The sequence below is a fragment of the Neovison vison genome, chromosome 2 (genome assembly GCF_020171115.1).
Source record: "Neovison vison isolate M4711 chromosome 2, ASM_NN_V1, whole genome shotgun sequence".
In the NCBI taxonomy this organism is placed as follows: Eukaryota; Metazoa; Chordata; class Mammalia; order Carnivora; family Mustelidae; genus Neogale; species Neogale vison.
The window spans coordinates 222,000,620-222,023,594 of NC_058092.1; positions in this window are offsets into that span (position 1 = coordinate 222,000,620).

Consider the following 22,975-nt stretch of genomic DNA (forward strand, 5'->3'; position numbering starts at 1 on the left):
AACCTTATACTTTTCTTTATCTTTTACAAAGAAATTCAATACATGGGTCTTATGGAGCATTTGTTTTCTATTTTTAATTCTTTATAAGTGAATTCCAACCAGAAACATCTGTCATATTAGGAGTAGTGACTAAGCTTGATGTGACTTTCTCAATTTCGATTTTTAGGGTGATCAGCTTTTGCTTTTTGGATCATTTGCCTTTGACTGGTCTTACAAACCCAAATAAAGGGCAGGAAAGAAGATTCTCCAATATGCCAGTGGCCAAAGGAAAAATTTCCCACTGACCCACAAATGTCCAGGTAGAAAATTGCATTTGTGTCCTGGGTAAAGTAGTAAATAACACTGTCAATGATCGGACAATCGTTTCTAGATGTTAGTCTATACTTCCATGCCATGAGCTACCAAATAAATACTCCTGACATGCTGGTTATCTCTAGAAGCCAGACACATAGCTTTGTTCATCAAGAAAACATTTGTCCTTGTTTTTAAAAAGAAATTCTAATTGCCATCTCAAAGGCACCATATTTTTGGGACTTTGAGTATTATGTTTTCATTTCCTTTGCCTGGTATACCTGCCTCTCCTTAATCTCTGTACTTAAATGATTCCTCACTCTTTGTCCAGGCAAATCCTCTGATGTCAGTTTCTCCTAACTGATGTCATACCTGAGTATCTTCCTTCTTTGAACCCTCAAATGAGACAGATAGTCTGACCTTTTCTAAATTTTATTTAATTAGCAAGTAGAGCTTCTATTTTTTTTAAAAGGTTTTATTTATCTTTTTGACAGAGAGAGAGAGAGAGAGCACAAACAGGCAGAGAGGCAGGCAGAGAGAGTGAGAGAAGCAGACTCCCTACTGAGCAGAAAGCCCTATGTGGTGCTGGATCCCAGGGTCCTAGGATCGTGGTCTGAGCCAAAGGCAGGCACTTAACTGACTGAGCCAACCAGGCACTCCACAAGTATAATTTTTAAAAGAGGAGGTAGTCGCCATATTAAAATAAAAGTAGTTCCTTTTTGTGTGCGTGAGAATACTTTTATGTCTATATTGTACATATGTCTGTATAAGTGACATTTATATTTCTTTAAATTATCATTTAGGAAAAAAGTAATCACTTCATATTTGAGTCCTTACGAAGTCTCTGTTAAGATCTGTCCTTCTTCCAATTATTTTATTTTGAATAATAAGAATTGCTTGGGGAACATAGTAGATCTCAACCTTGGCCACACATTTGGACTGCCTAGAGAACTTTTAAAAATTTCAGCATACAGGCTACATCCCAGACCATTAAATCAGAATCTCTGGAAGTGGATGCAAGCATCCGTGTTTTTTAAATGCTCTCCAGGTGACTCTAATGTATAGCTACATCTGAGAGTCACTGATAACCAGAAATAACCTTAGCAGTTAGTTGTGTTTGATATTTATAAAGCTTGTCTGTAGAAGCAGGGATTCAACACAGACCAGATGAGTATTCCTCAAGGGAATGTCTTCACAATTACAAATGGCAGGTATCATTATAAAAAGATTATCTTCAATGTCATTAAAAAAGATACATCATGGGGTGCCTTGGTGGCTCAGTGGGGTAAGCCTCTGCCTCTGGCTCAGGTCATGATCCCAGGTCCTGGGATCGAGCCCCGCATCGGGCTGTCTGCTCAGCCGGGAGTCTGCTTCCTCCTCTCTTTCTGCCTGCCTCTCTGCCTACTTGTGATCTCTGTCTGTCAAATAAATAAATAAATTATTAAAAAAAGAAAAAGATACATCATCCTAAGGTGTAAGAAATGTCAAATATGCCTCTATGGGACAAATGAAAAGCACTTTTTTCCATTATGGGTTCTAGTGGCACAGGACAAAATTTCTAGTGACAGAATTATGCACAGAATCAAATAGCGCTGAAGTTGAAACAACTTAGTCAGCAGTGAATACGGTATGCAAGAAAGCTTTACCAGATGATTCAAAAAGGGGCTCTAGGGATGATTAAGAGATTGACGTCAAAATTGCATGTGAAAAGTTTGAATCAAATTGTTCCACGAAATTTGAGTGTAGAAAAAGTATTATTTCGGGATCACTATATTAGGTAACATGAATTTAAATATCTACTGTAAGTTAAGAAATTAAATATCGATTATTCCAACTCCATCTCCAACCACGCATAGGTTAAAATTCACCAAAAAAAAATTTCCAGTGGGAAAATGGACCGAGAGCTTTTTATTTGGGGTCTGCTTATTTTGTTGCATTTTTGTTATTTTTTTTTCGCTTGTTAACATGAATCTCAGATGACAGAGACTACTTTCTCTTACTGATTTGTTTTTAAATATACGTACATAAAGACATAGGTTTGGTGGGAACAGAGGCGTACTCAATGTGGGTAGCTGTTTTTGCAGAGAAAAATACAGAGTGACCATAAGACATTGCTAGAACTCCTCCCGAGGCCAGGCGAGGAAGGGACCCTGAGGCTTAAGCCTCACGAGCTTCATGGGAAATTCATGTCTGCATCCACCCTCGTGCCTACCAGCCGGGGCTGGCTTCCCCGGGCATTGCTTGGCTGTTTTTTAAGTTGCATTGCTTTCATTAGTCAAATCATTCCAAGATGACTTAGAGCATCCTTTGCTGGCCAGTTAGCACAATGCTGGCAGAGCACTAAATGTCAAAGATGGATGCAATTTCTCTAATGAAATTTGAGCTAGAACAAATGAAGACACTGCATCTGAAGGAAGGATGTGGCAAGTCATATTTGGGCTTTGGAGCTCCTGGTATGGAGTAGAGGAGCCATGAAACATCTGGCAGTATAAAAAGAATGGGGTCCATCTCTGTCTGGAGATGCCTATCCCTTGTAGAGTCTAAGGACTCATTAAAAACTGAGGACTCGGTGTTTAAACCACTGAATTCTGTGTGTACGCTTTTCAGGCAAGGGCATCATCTCATTCATCTTGGTGTCCCTAGCATATGTCTCACGCCATCTGGCTGACACTAGGATGTTTATTGAATCTGCGGCAGAGACCTCTATGTAGTCATCGAAGATGGTATCAGTATGAGTAATCAGATTCTGCATGTTAACATGACACGTGAAATTAATTATTGGACATTCATTTCCTTATTCTCTCTTCAACCTAGAATCCCACTGAAGATGAAGTAGGAGGGAAGATAGTTCCTGAGAATGGGGTGCCCAGATAGGATTCCGATCAGATCTTAGCCCAGGAATACATTTGCTGAGGCAGAAGAATCTGCCAAAACTTCAGAGAAGTTCTTTCATTTCACTCTTTGACCCTTGGGGCCTTTTGGCCTTTGGGTAGAACTTTAAATTTCTAACTCAATAAACTGGAAGTATAAAAAAAGAAAACCTACCATCTTCCATACACATAAGAAGTTCCCCTAAAGTAAGTACTTGAAGCCACTTAAAGGTGACTAAGATTCACACTGAAGATGAAAACGGCAGAGGTGATAAGCTCGTGAGGACCCATGCAGCCCCAGAGAAAGGGAAAGGGACAGATAAGAAGCAGCAGCACTAGAAGGAAGAAAGATCAAAACATGCTACATGGGGAGCAGCAGGAAACACTAATGATTTACAGATCCAAGGAGCCCTCTTGACATTTTGCAGCAGTCCTCAAACCAATACACAGCATCCTGTTAGGAAGAATCCTTTCAAAAGCTTCAACATGAAAAGAACGCAAATATTCTCCATGCTGGGCAAAGAGAGAGGCTTTTGGGAGATCTGGGGTATATAACTTAAATCCCAAGATTAATTCTGGTGCATGCACAGAGAACATAGCTGCTCAAAGGGAAGGGACAGAGGGGTGGGCTCCATTTCAGTCCCAGGTGATAGGAAGGCTTAGGATGATTTCTATTTACATTACTTTCTAGCAAGGATGGTTTTGTGGGGAGGACTTCGTGGTCTCCTTTTTGAAGTGAAAATCAAGTAGAACACTAGAGATTCCATATATATACAACTCAACAGGCAAGGAATTCGATGAATTCTATAATCTTGCTTTCATAAAACTATAATGACAGTGACAGCTGCCTCAAAACCCTCAGTGACATTTTCTGGAACACAGGCTGCACTCTGAGTCAAAATTTCATTTGACACATTTTAGGCCTGGTGGTTTTAAATGAGGGAGAAAAAAAAAACATGTTGTTAAATATTACTGCAAAATTTCACTTTGCTTAATGGCCAATAAAATAACACAGTGTGTTCAGGTGGCTCACACTTCCGGTTTGACCATCTGGCCTGGTGAATATACCCAGCATCTTTCATCTTTTGCTGGCTTTCTCTCTACTGTCTACTGATGAGTAGCTGGCTGTCAGCATAATTAGCTCCTGCCTGAAATCTGCTTAAAGGAAATGTCCTGATACATATCCAGTAATACTCTGGGAGTAAAACAAAAACAAAAACACACCATAACAGAAGAGACTTCAGGCAGTCAAGAGTATTGGCCTTGTAACTTGAAAAACCACTTCAAGAATATTGGTATTTCTTATTCAAACAAAATGCTCGAAAGAAATAGCCACTCATTTCTTCTCCTACAACATTCTGGATTTAATATTCGGGAAGGAGCACTGACATCTTAATAAGAGGACCCTGAATTATCAAGAAGGGAAAGTGCTATTAAAAATCTAAGAGAAACTACAAAAATAGTAAATCTGGCCGGCTTAGACCAATGGAATAAAATTTCCAGAGAACACTGACAATTGAAAAAAAAAATGAGTCACTATATGGAACACTTATAGACAGCCTTGCCTCAGAGGATGGGGTACACATATAGAAACAGAGTCATTTTGCGGTTTAAAGCCAAAAATATTTCTCAGTTTCTCTTTTTTTCCTCTCATAAGAACATTTTGATCATCTCATGGTTTTTTAGAGTTTATGTGAAAACAATTTGAAGAAGTAGATAGCAAATGCATAACAATTTTTATTTGGAACGCCTTCTCTAGACACAGTTTTCCTTAAAACACACACACACACACACAAAACTGAAAGACATATACAAGGCAACTCTTTTCAAGCATAGGACAATAGGCATAAAAGATGGCAATTCCTGAGATAAAGGAAACTTACAAGATGAGCCCCCAAATCACCCAGCTGTCTGCCTGGGTACAATTTTCTGACCTCAACAAAATGAGCAGCTGTTTTATTGAGGGGGAAAATTAAAAACAAAACCAAAAAACCCAAAACCCAAAACCAAAACAAAGTGTGCGTGCACGCGTGCGCGCGCGCACACACACAACTTAGAATTCAGGGCAGCTAGAAGATCTTTAACTCTGAAAGAAAAAAAAAAAAGATCTTTATATTCTGTAGGGTAAAACATCAGAGAGAGGAAAGCTGCATACTGCAGGGTAGTGGTGAAAAAATTTGCATGGAGGTTCCTTGTGAGTCCTTAGTTGAGGGCTAGCCTGCACATGTGAAGGGTGAAATTCTGTGGACTGGAAATTCCATGACTGTTAATGGCATTGGGAAGGAAACAGATTCTAGATATCAAAGGTGTCGGAAAACACTGGAAGTCTGGCCCAGTCAGACTGGATAAACTTCATTAACACTCCAACTCCAGGTAAGACACAAGGAAGACTTTATCATAAAATTAAGAGTCAGACTTTAAATAAGTCTCTTCCTAAATCTACCCCAGCAGAATCTAAAAAAGAAAAGACTGAAACAAAATTAGCAGCACATTAAAAATTTTGGAATAATATTGCACACCTTATCAAATATATAGAGTGTCACAGGGATGAGAACAAGAAAACAGCATAAAAACCTTGAAAATTAGTAGCCAAGTACTTTGTTATTTGATGAAAAACATTGACTTATAAATCCAAGATCCTCAGTGAACTTACAAAACAAAGAATTAAAAGAAAGCCACGGTTAGACACATTAGACTTAAACAGAAGACATAAAAAAATAAAACCTCTTAAAAGCAGAGAAAACCTAATACATACAGGGAAACTCCAAGTATGATAGCAGTCTTCATCAGAAACAATGAAAGTGGGAAAATAATGGAATGGCATTTTTTTAAGTGCTGAAAAAGAAAATCTGATATTTCATATTCTATATTCAGAGAAAATATCCTTCATCATTAACAAGGGTGAAACATAGACATATGACAAACATAGCACAAAGAATGTGGGAGTGGGTAAATGTATTATTATTATTTTGAGGTGTGTGATGGGAATTGGGAAGAAGAAAATGTGTGAAATGTGACCAGATACAATATCAATTTGTAAATAAACATTGATACATTAAGGTTGCATATTTTTAACCCTAAAGTGATCAATAAAAAGAGTAAGTTACAGCCAAAAACCCAATAAAGGTTACTAAAAGGCTCACTACTATAGTTGATTATAAGAAAAAAAAGCAGGAAAACAAAAGAAAAACAAACACACTGGGCAAATAGAAAACAAATAGCAAGATAGCAGAATTTACTAGAACCGTATCAATAATTACATTATATGTAAAAGTAAAGATTTGAATTAAAATGCACATACTGGCAGGTTAGATTAAAAAGCAGTTCCCAATTATATGCCATATACTAAAAACATTTTAAGTATAAAGCCACAGATATGTTGAAAGATAAAAAATGGAAAAAGGTATATCTCGCTAAAAGTAAGCATAAGAAAGTATGTATGGCTATGCTATTTTTTGAGCAAGTAGTTATCAAGATTGTAAGTCTTACAAAAGAATGCATAAAGATGGACATTTCATAATGATTAAAGTTACAATGCACAAAGAAGACCTAATAATTTGACAACATTAACGTACCTTAGGTACATAAGGTACATAAATGTACCCAATAACAGCCAAAAAATTAGAAGTCAAAAATAAATAAACAAATAAATAACAAATCTGTCAACACAGCTGGAAATTTTAACATACTCTTTTAGGAATATTGCTATACTTGACATAACAGGTAGGTTAAAAAACAAAAACAAAAACAAAAAGCAAACATGGGGCCCCTGGGTGGCTCAATGGGTTAAAGTCTGCCTTCAGCTCAGGTCATGATCTCAGGGTCCTGGGATTGAGGCCCGTATGTGGGGGGAGAGGGAGGAAATCTATGCTCAGCAGGGAGCCTGCTTCTCTTCTCTCTCTGCGTGCCTCTCTGCCTACTTGTGATCTTTGTCTGTCAAATAAATAAACAAAATCTTTAAAACAAAACAAAGTGTTAAGAGTATTAAAAATATCTAAAAAATGCTGTCAGCAAACTAGACCCAATTTGCAGAACATAATATGCAACAATCATAAGAAATATATCCTTTACAAATGCACATGGAATATTAATAAAAACCATATTCTTGGCCATACAATAAATCTCAGTGGTTTTTAAAAGAAATATTACAAATATTTTTAAAAGACAGAAATGTTATAAAATATGTTCTCTAACCACAACGTAGTTAAATTAGTAATTTGTAACAATATCTAGAAAAGTTTCTAAATATTTACAAATTAACCTACTTCTAAATAACCAATATGTTCAAGAAGAAATCCTAAAAGAAATTAGAAGATATTTTTAGTTGAACAGTAATGAAAATACAATATATTGAAAGGTCAAAATCAACTTGATTCAGGGCATCTATGAAAAACTTGCAGCTAATACCATCTAAAAATGGAGATATAGTGAATGTTTTTTCATTAAGCTTAACAAGGCGAGTATGTTCATTCTTACCACTTCTATTCAACCTTGTATTGGAGGTCTTAACCAGTTCAGTGGGCAAGAAGAAAGCTTACAGATTAGAAAAGAAGAAATATAATTGCCTTTATTCACATACAATGTAAATGTCCGTGCAGGAAATCCTAAATAGTCTTTAGAAATAGCCATGTGAATGAATGAACAAATTTAATGAAGTCACAGGACATAGGTCATAATAGAAAAATTTACTAATTTCTACATATTAATAATAAAAAATTAAACATTAAAAAACTTAAATTATATTTAAAATACCATAAAAATATCCAAACATGCCAAGAAATCTATGTTCAAAATTACAGAACACTGTTTAGTGAAATTAAAGAATTTTTAAATAAATGGGGCGATAGATCGTGCTCATAGGTTAGATGATACAATATTCCTATCATAAATTAATCCATAGATTCAACAAAATTACAATAGGAATTTTACCAGGCTTTTAAAAAATTAGAAGCTGATTCTAAAATTTATATGGCAATGCAAAAGACCTAAAACAGCCAAAATTGTTTGGAGAAAGAAAAATGAGTTGGAGTACTTAACATTATATGATTTTAAGAGTTACTACAAATCTACAGTAATCAAGGCAGTGTGATGTTAGGTAAATATACACATTTAGATCAGTGGAACATAATAGATATTCCAGAAATAGACCCACACATATGGTCATATGGTGATTTTCAACAAAGGCATTAACGTAATTCTATACGGAAAGAAAATTTTTTATTTCTATGGGGAAAAACACAAACCTCAGCGACTCCCTCACACCACGTAAAAAGATCAATTCAGAATGGAACATAGACTTAAAAGCTAAACAAATAAATGAAGTTCAAAAGTATCATAAAATGACTCTTTTTTTAGAAATTTTTTTTTTTTTTTTTTTTTTTTTTTTTAATGAGAGAGAGTATGAGAGTGAGAGAGATTGAGAGAATGAGTTGGGAGAGGGACGGAGGGAGAAGAGACTCCCTCCAGAGCACGGAGACCGACATGGAACTTGATCCCAGGACCATGGGAACATGACCTGAGCCGAAGGTAGCTGCCTAACAGACTGAGCCAACCAGGTGTCCCAAAGAGACTCTTAAAAAAACCCCCACAAAACCTTTTTGTTTAAATTCAATTAGCCAACATTATTAGTTTCAGATGTAGTGTTCAATAAAAACAGACTCTTAGAGAACAAACAGGGTTGTTGGAGTGGAGGTGGGTTGGGGGATGGGCTAAATGAGTGATGGACATTAAGGAGGGCACTTCCTGTGATGAGCACTGAGTGATGTATGTAGGTGATGAATCTCTATATTCTACACTTGAAACTAATATCACACTGTATGTTAACTAACGAGAATTTAAATAAAAACTTGGAAGAAAAAAAAGTATCATGATAAGCCAATGTGGCATGCTACACGACAGTCCATATGATTTCATTTATATAAAGTGAATAATTGGCCCAAAACAGGTAAAACCCTCCAAAATAGAATTCAGAATGGGTGTTTCCTATGGGGGCAGGCATTGTCTGGAAAGGGACACTAAAAAATTTTGAGATGGTGGGGGGGCAAGTCTGGGTGGCGAGCCTGGGTGGCTCAGGTCATGATCCCAGGGTCCTAAGATAGAGCCCTTGCCTGGAGGGGGTGGGATGGGGGGGGGTCCCTGCTCAGCAGGAAGCCTTTTTCTCCCTCTTTTACTCCCTCTGCTTGTGTTCCCTTTCTTGCTGTGTCTCTCTCTGTCAAATAAAGAAAATCTTAAGAAACAACAAAAAAAAGTTTGAGATGGAAATGGGAAGTGTTTTATATCCTGTTTTTGCTAATGGTTGTTTTCCTTTCTATATTTTTCAAAGCTCATTGATTTGTGAATTTCAAATGTGGGCTTTTTATTATTTGTAAATTACATCTCAATAAAGCTGATTTTACAAAGCTGATTTAGAATGTTTCTTGTGGAGGAATACAAGTGAACCTTTCTTCTACACATTTCTTTGACACTTCGAAATCCATTTCATGTTGACACCAGAATTCACTGAGACCACTGAGCTTAATTTTGTGTTCAGTATAGTTTTCCAACACACTGCCAATGATTATAACACAAGATATAGATAGATAGATGATAGATAGGCAGATAGATAGACAGATAGATGTAAATGATAGGTAGATGGTTGATAGGTGATGGGTAGATAATTACAGAGAGATAGATAGAGATTTGTTGTTAGAAAAAAAATGGAACATTGTAAAGAAACCAGTGGCATTAGGTTTGTTTGCCAGAAGTTATTGATCATTGTTTACATGGGCCTAGGGTTGTGAAATAAAAAAAATAATACTTAAAAAAATTTTTAAAAGCTTTATTTATTTTAGAAAGTTGGGGGAAGGGGCAGAGGAAGAGAGAGAAGCAGACTCCTTGCTGAGCACAGAACCTGACGTGGGGCTGGATCTCAGGACTCTGAGATCATGATCTGAGCCAAAACCAAGAGTCAGTTGCTTAACTGACTGTGCCACCCGGGTACCCCCAAAATAATACTTTGTATTAGATGTGTTCCATGGCTCCTCTTTGGTGGAAAGAGAAGAGAGAATCATGTTTGGGAAATTCCAACAAAAATGTGATCATACTATATAGTTACCCTGTGATAATAATATAGTCATAGCAATATGAAAGATGGCCATTCTAAGCCAGTTTGGTATCACAAGAAACTGTGGAAGCAAATGCATTCTAGTTGGTGAGGGAATATATAACAATGGAAGCCAGGTTGAGAGCTGCTTGAGGGAACCATTGCCAATATTATTTGCTTTCTTCATTGACCTTAACTTTACCACTCACATGCTGCTTACAAATGATTAAAATTACTCTGGACGTGGGATAATGGTGGCTGGAATTGTATTGTGGTTAGTGGCTGGGCTGTTTGCACTTGAATGTCAATTCAATTCCCACCAAGACTTAGGGAGAAGTGGATTTAGTGACAGATCCATCATCGTGGGAACAGACAATGGCAAATGACAGTAACAAATATCCGATAAAAAGTTCAGCAGTTTAAAAGGTTTGCATTAGCAGAGAAAATAGGAGGAAAGGGGTGGGCAGCTCTTTATTGAACTATGTCCAGGTCTCTAAGTATAAGGCAGTACAGAGTTCCACAATCATAGGGCAGTGACGGCAAATGAGTCTCAAAAACCAAGTATTTGGGTGGCCTTCAGCAAGGGGGAAGATCAAATGTTTATCTTGCAGATTGTTTGCCTCATCTAAAATTCAAGCCTGAAAAGCAGGCCTGGATTGTTTTGGGAGAATGGTTTGCAGCTGAGATTTTTCAGGCAATCAGAATTACAGTTCATTTGACCATTTGGACTAGAGCTCAGTGTGGATGAAGATGAATAAAAGCAGAAACTTCCAAATTCCTGTAATATATAATTTTCAAAGGCACATGTTTGTCCCTCAGTGAGATATAAATATTTTCAGAACTATTTCTTGGTTAATTTGGGGTGGGGGGGTGGTAAAGTTCAGGTGTGTAGGCATTAGGAATTGGGTGAAGATATGATCTAGGCTTTGCCCCAGAGTTAGTTTCTCTGCATTGTTTCTTGGACTAGATCCCTATGTATATTGTTATATGTTTTGAGAGAAAGAATATCATGATGAATAACTATGAGAAATGCAACATATGTTTTTCCATTTTGGGATGTCATAAAAGAAGTCAGCATAGAAGGCTCTCTTTCAGAAGTCCAGCAGTAAGGAAATCTGTTTCCTTAATACTTGCCACCATTCTTGAAGGCCCCAATATCTGTGATAATTTGTCATCCAACTCTTAGGCTGTTTATTTCCTTAATCTTTTCATCTCTAGTGACCTTTTTCCTATCCTGCCACATTTACTAATGTTCAAACCCTTGAACTCCCTATTCAAGCATGCCATTCTCTGACCACTACCTCCTAGCCATCAGCTCACCTGCTTCACGACACCAACTCCAAAAATTGTAAATGAGGCTGGGTCATTAGTGCTTTTGTGTAAACTTTGCAACTGTGATGTCAGGCTTCTAAAGCAACATTTAACAGCTGTGGGGGTGCTCAGAAGTCCCTTAAACTTTCTGTCCTTCCGTTTATTTGTCTGTAAGTGGTAAACAATAACAATACATCTCAGGGTTGTTGTAATGATTCAATAACTCAATATATATAAAAAACTTCAAATTGTGCCCAAAACATGGCATTTGCTTGATAAATGTGAAGGCTGTTTGATCCTTGGAGTTCAATGTGTCATGCTTCATTACCTCTGTTCTGCATGTCCTTACTTCCCTATGGTAAATTTCACTGTCCATTCTTATAACTGGTCCCTTCCAAACATGTGAACTCCCTCATTTGATTATTCTCAATATATGTGTACATATGTTGCAAAGCCCCAACCTAGTTAGAACCAACTTTCAAGTTTATACCTTTACCTAAACAATTTCTGGAGGATATTGCCAGAGGAAACCACTGAGATTGCTGATGTTTCTTAATTGCAGTTAATAACTCCACACCTCTAATGAATTCTTAACACCACTTGGCAATCTAACTACACTTTTCCCTTCCCAAATTATCTATTTCATACAGTCTCCTTTCTTCTTCTACCTTCAGTGTCACCATGGGCTATTTCTTTGCTGAGCAGTTCATTTCATGGGTCACTGAGAAAGTAGACTTGATCTAAGGGAAAGGTATCTTCCCTTTTAGTACCAACTCCACTGGCCTACTAGCCAACTTTTCTTCTTCTCTCAAAATTCAGAGGCCAGATTTTTCACTTGGAATTGGTCGAGTCCCTTCTGGTCTCCTTAGGTACTTAGAACTATGACTCTTCCCTGTCTTTCCTGTATCATCTCTTTCCTCCCTCTCTCTTGGATCCTTGTAATCACAGAGATGATTCAGTGTTTCTTCTTTAAAGAACAATTTAAAAGCCTTCCTCAAAGATCCAGATGGGTTCACTGGTGAATTCTACCAAATATTAAAGGAAAAAATTATACTTAGGCTTTATAGTTTCTTTCAGAAGACAGAAGCTGAGGAACTATTTCCTAACTAATTCGAAGAGGTCAGTATTACCCTAATGTCAAAACTGGAAAAAGACATTACAAGAAAGAAAACTATAGACCAATATCTCTCATGATCATAGATGCAAAAATCCTCAAAAAATATTAGCAAATCAATTCTAAAAATGTATAAAAAGGATAATACATAATCTCTCATGTATGCATGAGAGACTGGTACAACATTTGAAAATCCATTAATATAATTCATCACATCAAAAGGCTTAAAAAGAAAACCCAATGATCATATCAATAGAGTAAGAAAAAGCATCTGACGAAATCTAACACCCATGCATGACAAAAACTCTCAGCAAACTGGAAGTAGAGGGAAACTTCTTCTACTTGCTAAAGAATATCTATAAAAAACCTACAGCTAACATCATATGTAATGGTGAGAAGCTTGAAGCTTTCCCACTAACATCTGGCATAAAGTATGTTTGTCTCCATTCACCACTTCTTTTTAATATCATACAGGAAGTCCTTGTTAATATGATTAGACAATAAGTGGCATACAGATTTGATAGGAAGAAATAAAAGTGTCTTTTTTCTTTTCTTTTTTTGAAGATGACATGATAGTCTATATAGAAAATCTTAAGAACAGACAAGAACACTCCTAGGACAAATCCATAATAACGGTAAGGATATAAGCTTAATATACAAAAAGAATACCTATAGAACAGCAATGAATAGGTGGAATTTGAAATTAAAAACACAATACCATTGGGGCGCATGGGTGGCTCAGTGGGTTAAAGCCTCTACTTTCACTCCAGTCATGATCCCAGGGTCCTGGGATTAAGCCCTGGATCCGCATCTCTGCTGAGCAGGGAGCCTGCTTCCCCCGCCGCCCCCCACCCCTGACAACCCCCGCCTCTCTGACTACTTGTGATCTCTGTCAAATAAACAAATAAAATCTTAAAAAAAAATAAAAAAATTAAAATTAAAAAAAATACCATTTACATTAGCACAAAAATAAATGAAATACTCTGGTATAAAGATTGTAAAGTGATACACAAGGTCTAAATATGAGGAAAAGTACAAAGCTCTAAAGTAAACAAAACCAAAGAACTAAATAAATGGAGAGGTATTCCATGTTCATGGACAGTAAGACTCAATCATGTTAAGATGTCAGTTCTTCCCAGCTTTTCTTCCCAATAGATTGTTCAGTAGATTCAATACAATCCTAATTAAAGTCCCAGCAAGCTATTTTGTGGATATTGGTATACTGATTCTGAAATATATATGGAGTGGTAAAATACTGAGAATAGTCAACACAATATTGAAAATAAACAAAGTTGGAGGATTACCACTACTGGACTTTAAGACTTACTAACTGTAAAGCTATAGTAATCAAGATAGTATGGTATTAGTGAAAGAACAGATAGATCAGTGGAACAAAATAGAGAGCCAATAAATAAGCCCACATTTGGTCAACTGATTTTTGACAAAGGACCAAAGGAATACAATGAAGCAGATTTTTTTTTTTTTTTTTTTAACAAATGGTGCTGGAACAACTGGACACCTACACGGAAATTAATAAACCTGACACCTTACCTAAAAATTAACTCAGTATAGATCATAGACCTAAATGTAAAAGTCAAAACTATAAAACTCATAGAAAATTAAATAGGAGAAAGCTTAGATAATCTTAGGTATAACGATGGCATTTTTGATACAATACCAAAAGCATGATCTGTGAGAGAAATAATGAATAAGCCGAATTTCATTAAAATTTAAAACTTGTATTCAGCCAAAGACAATAGCAATTAGCAGAATTAGCAGACAAGACATGGACTGGGAGAAGATACTTAAGAAAGGACATACCTGATGTAGGACTTTTATCTAAAATATATAAAGATGTCTTAAAACTCAACAATCAGAAAGCAAACAACTTGATTAAAATATGGGCAAAAGAACTTTGATTTTATATCCTGACACTTTACTGAATTCCTGTACAAGTTCTAGCAGTTTTGGAGTGGAGTCTTTTGGGTTTTCCACATATAGTATCATATCATCTGCGAAGAGTGATAATTTGACTTCTTCTTTGCCGATTTGGATGCCTTTAATTTCCTTTTGTTGTCTGATTGCTGAGGCTAGAACTTCTAGTACTAGGTTGAATAGCAGTGGTGATAATGGACATCCCTGCCATGTTCCTGACCTTAGCGGAAAAGCTTTCAGTTTTTCTCCATTGAGAATGATATTTGTGGTGGGTTTTTCATAGATGGCTTTGATGATATTGGGGTATGTGCCCTCTATCCCTACACTTTGAAGAGTTTTGATCAGGAAGGGATGCTATACTTTGTCAAATGCTTTTTCAGCATCTATTGAAAGTATCATATGGTTCTTGTTCTTTCTTTTATTGATGTGTTGTATCACATTGACTGATTTGCGGATGTTGAACCAACCTTTTAGCCCTGGAATAAATCCCACTTGGTCATGGTGAATAATCCTTTTAATGTACTGTTGAATCCTATTGGCTAGTATTTTGGTGAGAATTTTCGCATCTGTGTTCATCAAGGATATTGGTCTATAGCTCTCTTTTTTGATGGGATCCTTGTCTGGTTTTGGGATCAAGGTGATGCTGGCCTCATAAAATGAGTTTGGAAGTTTTCCTTCCATTTCTATTTTTTGGAACAGTTTCAGGAGAATAGGAATTAGTTCTTCTTTAAATGTTTGGTAGAATTCCCCCGGGAAGCCATCTGGCCCCGGGCTTTTGTTTGTTTGGAGATTTTTAATGACTGTTTCAATCTCCTTACTGGTTATGGGTCTGTTCAGGCTTTCTATTTCTTCCTGGTTCAGTTGTGGTGGTTTATATGTTTCTAGGAATGCATCCATTTCTTCCAGATTGTCAAATTTGTTGGCGTAGAGTTCCCCATAGTATGTTCTTATAATAGTTTGTATTTCTTTGGTGTTAGTTGTGATCGCTCCTCTTTCATTCATGATTTTATTTATTTGGGTCCTTTTTCTTTTCTTTTTGATAAGTCTGGCCAGGGGGTTATCAGTTTTATTAATTCTTTCAAAGAACCAGCGAATTCAGTAAAGTGTCAGGATATAAAATCAATGCACAGAAATCAGTTGCATTTCTCTACACCAGCAACAAGACAGAAGAAAGAGAAATGAAGGAGTCAATCCCATTTACAATTGCACCCCAAACCATAAGATACCTAGGAATAAACCTAACCCAAGAGGCAAAGAGTCTATACTCAGAAAACTATAAAGTACTTATGAAAGAAATTGAGGAAGACACAAAGAAATGGAAAAATGTTCCAATGCTCCTGGATTGGAAGAATAAATATTGTGAAAATGTCTATGCTACCTAAAGCAATCTACACATTTAATGCAATTCCTATCAAAGTACCACCCATCTTTTTCAAAGAAATGGAACAAATAATTCTAAAATTTATATGGAACCAGAAAAGACCTCGAATAGCCAAAGGAATATTGAAAAAGAAAACCAAAGTTGGTGGCATCACAATTCCGGACTTCAAGCTCTATTACAAAGCTGTCATCATCAAGACAGCATGGTACTGGCACAAAAACAGACACAAAGATCAATAGAACAGAATAGAGAACCCAGAAATAGACCCTCAACTCTATGGTCAACTAATCTTTGACAAAGCAGGAAAGAATGTCCAATGGAAAAAAGACAGCCTCTTCAATAAGTGGTGTTGGGAAAATTGGACAGCCACATGCAGAAAAATGAAATTGGACCATTTCCTTACACCACACACAAAAATAGACTCAACATGGATGAAGGACCTCAATGTGAGAAAGGAATCCATCAAAATCCTTGAGGAGAACACAGGCAGCAACCTCTTCGACCTCAGCCGCAGCAACATCTTCCTAGGAACATCGCCAAAGGCAAGGGAAGCAAGGGCAAAAATGAACTATTGGGATTTCATCAAGATCAAAAGCTTTTGCACAGCAAAGGAAACAGTTAACAAAGTCAAAGAACAACTGACAGAATGGGAGAAGATATTTGCAAACGACATATCAGATAAAGGACTAGTGTCCAAAATCTATAAAGAACTTAGCAAACTCAACACCCAAAGAACAAATAATCCAATCAAGAAATGGGCAGAGGACATGAACAGACATTTCTGCAAAGAAGACATCCAGATGGCCAACAGACACATGAAAAAGTGCTCCATATCACTCGGCATCAGGGAAATACAAATCAAAACCACAATGAGATATCACCTCACACCAGTCAGAATGGCTAAAATGAACAAGTCAGGAAATGACAGATGCTGGCAAGGATGCGGAGAAAGGGGAACCCTCCTACACTGTTGGTGGGAATGCAAGCTGGTGCAACCACTCTGGAAAACAGCATGGAGGTTCCTCAAAATGTTGAAAATAGAACTGCCCTATGACCCAGCAATTGCACTACTGGGAATTTACCCTAAAGATACAAACGTAGTGATCCAAAGGGGCACGTGCACCCGAATGTTTATAGCAGCAATGTCCACAATAGCCAAACTATGGAAAGAACCTAGATGTCCATCAACAGATGAATGGATCAAGAAGATGTGGTATATATACACAATGGAATACTATGCAGCCATCAAAAGAAATGAAAGCTTGCCATTTGCAACAACGTGGATGGAACTAGAGCGTATCATGCTTGGCGAAATAAGTCAAGCAGAGAAAGACAACTATCATATGATCTCCCTGATATGAGGAAGTAGTGATGCAACATGGGGGCTTAAGTGGGTAGGAGAAGAATCCATGAAACAAGATGGGATTGGGAGGGAGACAAAACATAAGTGACTCTTAATCTCACAAAACAAACTGAGGGTTGCTGGGGGGAGGGGGGTTGGGAGAAGGGGGGTGGGGTTATGGACATTGGGGAGGGTATGTGCTTTGGTGAGTGCTGTGAAGTGTGTAAACCTGGTGATTCACAGACCTGTACCCCTGGGGATAAAAATATATGTTTATAAAAAATAAAAAATTAAAAAAAATATGGGCAAAAGAGCTTCCAGAAACCTCATCAGAGAAGATATACAAATGGCAAACAAACATATCAAAAGATGTCTACATTATGTGTCATCAGGGAAATGAAAATTAAAATGACAGTGAGATATCCCTACATCGCTATCAGCAGGACCAAAATCCAAATACTGGCAATACCAGAAGTTGATGAAGCAGTGTGGAAATCTCATTTGTGGTGGAAATGCAACATGGTACCCACGCTTTGAAAGACAGTGTGTGATTCTTACAAAACTACCCAGACTTTTATAGAATGATCCAGCAATTGCACTCCTTTGTATTTACCAAAGAAGCTGGAAATTCATGTCCACATAAAAACTTTCACATGGATGCTTATAGTAGCTTTAGTGATCATGGACAAAAAGTAAAAACAATCAAGATTTCCTTCTGTAGGTGAAGAGATAAGCTGGTATATCCACACAACAAAATACTTTTCCATGCTGAAAAGAAATGAGCTATCAGACCATGCAAAGACATGGAGGAATCTTTAAATTATATTATTAAGTGAAAAAAAAAAACTGAAAGTGCTATATTACAGTATCATTCCAACTGTAAGACATTCCAGAAAGGCAAAAGTATAGGGAAAGTAAAATGATCAGTGGTTGCCACAGGTTGGGTGGAGGGTAGAGGGATGAATAAGCAGAATACGTATTTTTAGGGCAGTAAAAATATTCTGATATCCTAGTAATGGATACATGTCATTATACACTTGTCCAAACCCAAAGAATGTACAGTACCAAAAGTGACCCCTAAGGTAAACTTTGAACTTTGGGTAATTACATTGTATCAATGTATGCTCATCAGTTGTAACAAATGTTGTAATTCTGGTGGAGGGAAGTGATAATGGGGGAGACTATGCATTTGTCAGGGCATGAAGTACATGGGAAATCTCTTCACTTTCAATTTTCTAATGAACCTAAAACTGTTCTTTAAAAAGAATCTTAAAGAAAAAATCCAAATTTCCCTCGACCTACATTCTTCTCTAGCTACTGTCCTATTTCTCTGTTCTCCCTCACAGTATAACTATTTTGTGACATTTATTATGACAAATTTCAAGGATACTTAAAAGTAGAACTTTATAATGAGCCCCCATGTACTCACTATACAAATGTAAAAATTATTAGTTTTGGTCATGTTTCCTTCATCTCTCTTTTTATTTTTTGTTTCAACATTTTAGAGCAAATATCAAACCTTATGACATTCCACTTCTATCTATTTCAGTGCATTCCTTAAAAATAAGTGCATTTTATTACATAACCATGATAACGTCATCACATGTAACACAATTCACAAATATTCCTTAACATCATCTGATACCTAACTTAGATTGACATTTCCTCAATTATACCCAAACTGTCTTTTCTTGTTGGTTTAGTTGAGTAACAATCCAAATAAGGTCTCTATGTTGGAACTGCTTTTATCTTTTACATGATTTTGCCTTAAACGGAATTCAGTCTGGAATACACACACACACAGACACACACACACACATTTTTTTTTCCTATGTCATGGACTTGTTAAAGATTAGGTTAAGCTATCTTGGAAAATGCCCTCTAGAGTGTAATTCCTGAGAGAACTCCATTCCCCCTCATCTGCCCTTCTCCCTTAAACACCCTCAGCTGGGTTTCCTGCTCTTAATCCCATGAAGACAACTCCATGATGTCCATATTAATACAACCAATAGGCGTGTTTCCTTCTTCACTTCACTCTCAGGGTCACTTGGCAGTTAACCACTCTTCACTTCTTAAAACCCTCTCTTCTCTTGGTTCCTGAGATCCATACTCTCCTACAGTTCTTCCCATTTCAGGAATAGCTCTTTCTGCCTTTCTCTCTGCCTTCTTATACTATGCGCTCTAAATACTGGAGTGCCCCTGGGGTTCATCCCAGGCTCCCTTCTCTGTTCTGTCTTCCTTCTGTACTTAGCTAATCTCATTTTTAGACCCATCACTGTAAATATACAGGGGAAAGATACAGAGAAACTGGAAGACAGTGATATCCTTGGGGTGGCAGAAACCCGGCTTCTATGACCAAGAGGGGGTGCATTTCATGAGTTCAGAAAGGAGGAAAGGAGGTAAGGTCTTGACCTTGGAAGTTTTGAATGTTGAGAGGAGGAGTTGGGCTTTTATTTCATCTGCAGTTGAGATTCATTGAAGGTGACAATGTTGGCAACTTTGGTAACTCTAAGGGAGTTATGTGGGGGTTCTTCTGTGGAGGTTCCTAAAGGGGGACAGTTTTAATAAGTTTGTGTCATCTTTGGGAGCACTTCCAGGGATACTGAGAAGTGTATGTACTGCTGATCCTGTTCACATTCCCTTTGCCCTCGTTTTCTTCACCCAAGGCTCTTCCTTGTTATTTTCTACAGAATTTGTGGGTATGCTTTTTATAGATAGGTCAGTCTCTGAAGACAGACATTTTGAATGTTCTATGTTGTGTCTAACATAATGTGTTTTCTCTAAAACTATTGCATGTCTTAGCACTTATCTTCTGAATTTTCTCCCTTAAACAGAAGTGCTAAGAAGAAGGGGGAATTTTCTCTCTTGTTTATTTTAGAGATTTTTCTTTTAGAAGAGAGAAATGTGTATTTAATGTGTATGCCACATTTCAGTGAACAAAGAAAAATAACAAATGAAGGGAATGCAAATCTCCTCCTGCTCCTCCAGCACACACAAGACACACACACAAGACACACACACATACACACACACACACACATACAGAGACACACATTGGATCTACCACCTGGATCCCCCAAATTGTTTTAGTTCAGTGAGAGTTGCTTATATTAAGAGAGGAAGAGAGACGCATACATAAATAATACATAAATGCTCTGAAATCATTTTGAGAAACACTGTATGCCACTTATAATATTTTGTAGTTGGAGGCTCTTCACTTTCACAGGAAACCCTGCCTCGGTCTCAAAGATGAGACTTTCATTAAAGAACCTTTATTAAAGATGCTTGACTGGGAAGTCAATTTCCAGGACAGAGCCTGCAGAGGGGAACCCCTTTGTCCCTAATTGTGTAGATGTGAACTCTACTGTGTTTACTTTTGCTATGGGCTATGAGCATGTTTCTTTAAGAAGAAGTAGGGAGGGAAAGAATACCCAAAGGCTCCAATAAGTGACTAAACCAGGAAAACTGTAAAATCAGAGTATTAAGTCACAGTGACACTGCTGGGGCCTGGAAGCAGCAGTCTATAAATTCATACCTGGAACTGAACTGAGATGGGTTAAAAGCAATGATGTGATTTCATCTGTGGAGGGAGTATGTAGTGTTCAAGACTCTAGTAATAAAAAGTCTCTGCAGAACTCAAAATCATCCCAAGGGGAGGCATGGGGCCTTGTAGGTTTCTCAAAGGTATTCAGTGGAACTTGGCTGGTTCTTTTGTTTCAGAGAATGAAAGTATGTCAAGGGAAAAGAACAGAAATTTCCCAATGATGCCAAGAGCACGAGAAAGGCCTTGGGGTTACAAGTATAGCATTTGAAGATACCTATTTCTGGGTATACCCAGAAATATACCCAATATTTCTACATGCTTACCAAGTGTTAGTTGATTATTTTATTGTTCTTCTCACCCCTACAAATGTAAGTTCCACAAGGAGGGGGATGCGAGGTGTTTTATACACTGCTATATCAAAATTCTGAGCTTTTATACAAAGCCCAGAGCATGTTAACACTGAATATATTTATGCTGAATGAATAAATGAATGTATGAATAGGGTCGCTCTTTGTGTTAAATGAGCCCACTTTCAGTGTCTAGTAAAGTGCTTGCCACATACTAATGTCTAGTAAATGGTGGCCTAACCTTTTGCCCTACTTATCTCTTCTCCTGTTTGGAAAGGGACACAGATTCCTGGCTAAATACTTTGGGAGAATATCTCTATTTGCACTGCTTAACAGTGGCTGAATTCTCTGATCAAAAATGAAGACAGGGACCCAACATTTTCTTAGAATTTCTTTTTCCAAAAATATTTATTTATTTATTTTAGAGAGAGAGTGAGGGGAGGGGCAGAGGGAGAGAAACAGACTCCTGCTGAGACAGGAGCCTATGGTGGGGCTCCTTCTTACCACCCTGGGATCACGACGTGAGCCGAAACCATGAGTTGGACGCCTAACTGATGGAGCCACCAAGGCACCCCAGGGACCCAACATTTTCTAAGTATCACCTAGGGAAACACATTGTCCCATTTCTTTTGAATCTCACATCTTTTTCTTATTCACACACTCTGCTCAGCCTTGCCTTTCACTTCTGCTTTGACGCTGGATCCTGCCAAGAATCACTTGCTTTTTTTCTTCTCTTCCAAGTCCTAACTCCAGAAGGGCCCATCTCAATCGTTGCCTCCCCGGTGAAGTCCTCCCTGCCATATCCCTCTCCTGAAGCTTCTCTGTTAGTTTGTTTTGTTGACACATGTTCAGTACAAAGCATATATTCCTGGGGACTTTCAGGGCAAACCAGCACAAACTATGAGAATTGAGGACTGACCTACTTGGAATGGAGAACCTTCTATTGACCAACACTTGCTGAATTCCTACACAATGTGCTGCTCAGTGCAAGGTGCTAGAATAGAGACAGACTATATGTTAGGAACAACTCTGGGAAGACCAAGTATAGAGCTCAGCTGCTCTGGGTTTGGCTTAAAAAAAGAGAGAACTCCAAATCCTAGAGGCTTAGCCTTTAATTAACTGAATCTGTGCATTCTGTTTTCTACTGCAAAAGCTTTAGTGATGCACTAGTCCAGACAGGCTGTGAAATTTCTTCACATACATGCCAAGGAGCTTCTGCCACCTGGTGTGCTAAGAAGACATTGCAGTGCAATGGGAAATAGGGATTTCTTACTTCACCTTGTGAACGCCATGAATTTTCTAATACAGTAATAGTAGTCAATTTTTCTTTTAAAAGTTGTGTAAAGTTTTCAATAGAAATATTACATAGAACCCCAATACATAAAATAGACTAAAAATGAGCTGCGCCTGATAGTGTATGTTCCAGGAGAGGTTGGAGGTCTCAGAACCCTGCCTTTTGACCTTCCTTCTTTTTCCTCCAAAACACTGTTGATGCCTTTTTATACAACCCAGAACTCATGATCCATAATGGAGAATCCAAGACCAAAAAAAAAAAGTGTGTGTGGGGGTCAGGTGTAGTTTCTTTTTAATTTGTTTTTGTTTCTTTGTTTTTTAGATGAGCTTTACAATCCCTTTAGGGAAGAAGAACTCACATTGACTGAATTCTTCGTTGATGCCCAGTCTTTTACACGTCTTACTTCATGATGTATTCACAGCTTTACCATGTGAAGGAGGCTCTGATATACCCATTTCATTGATG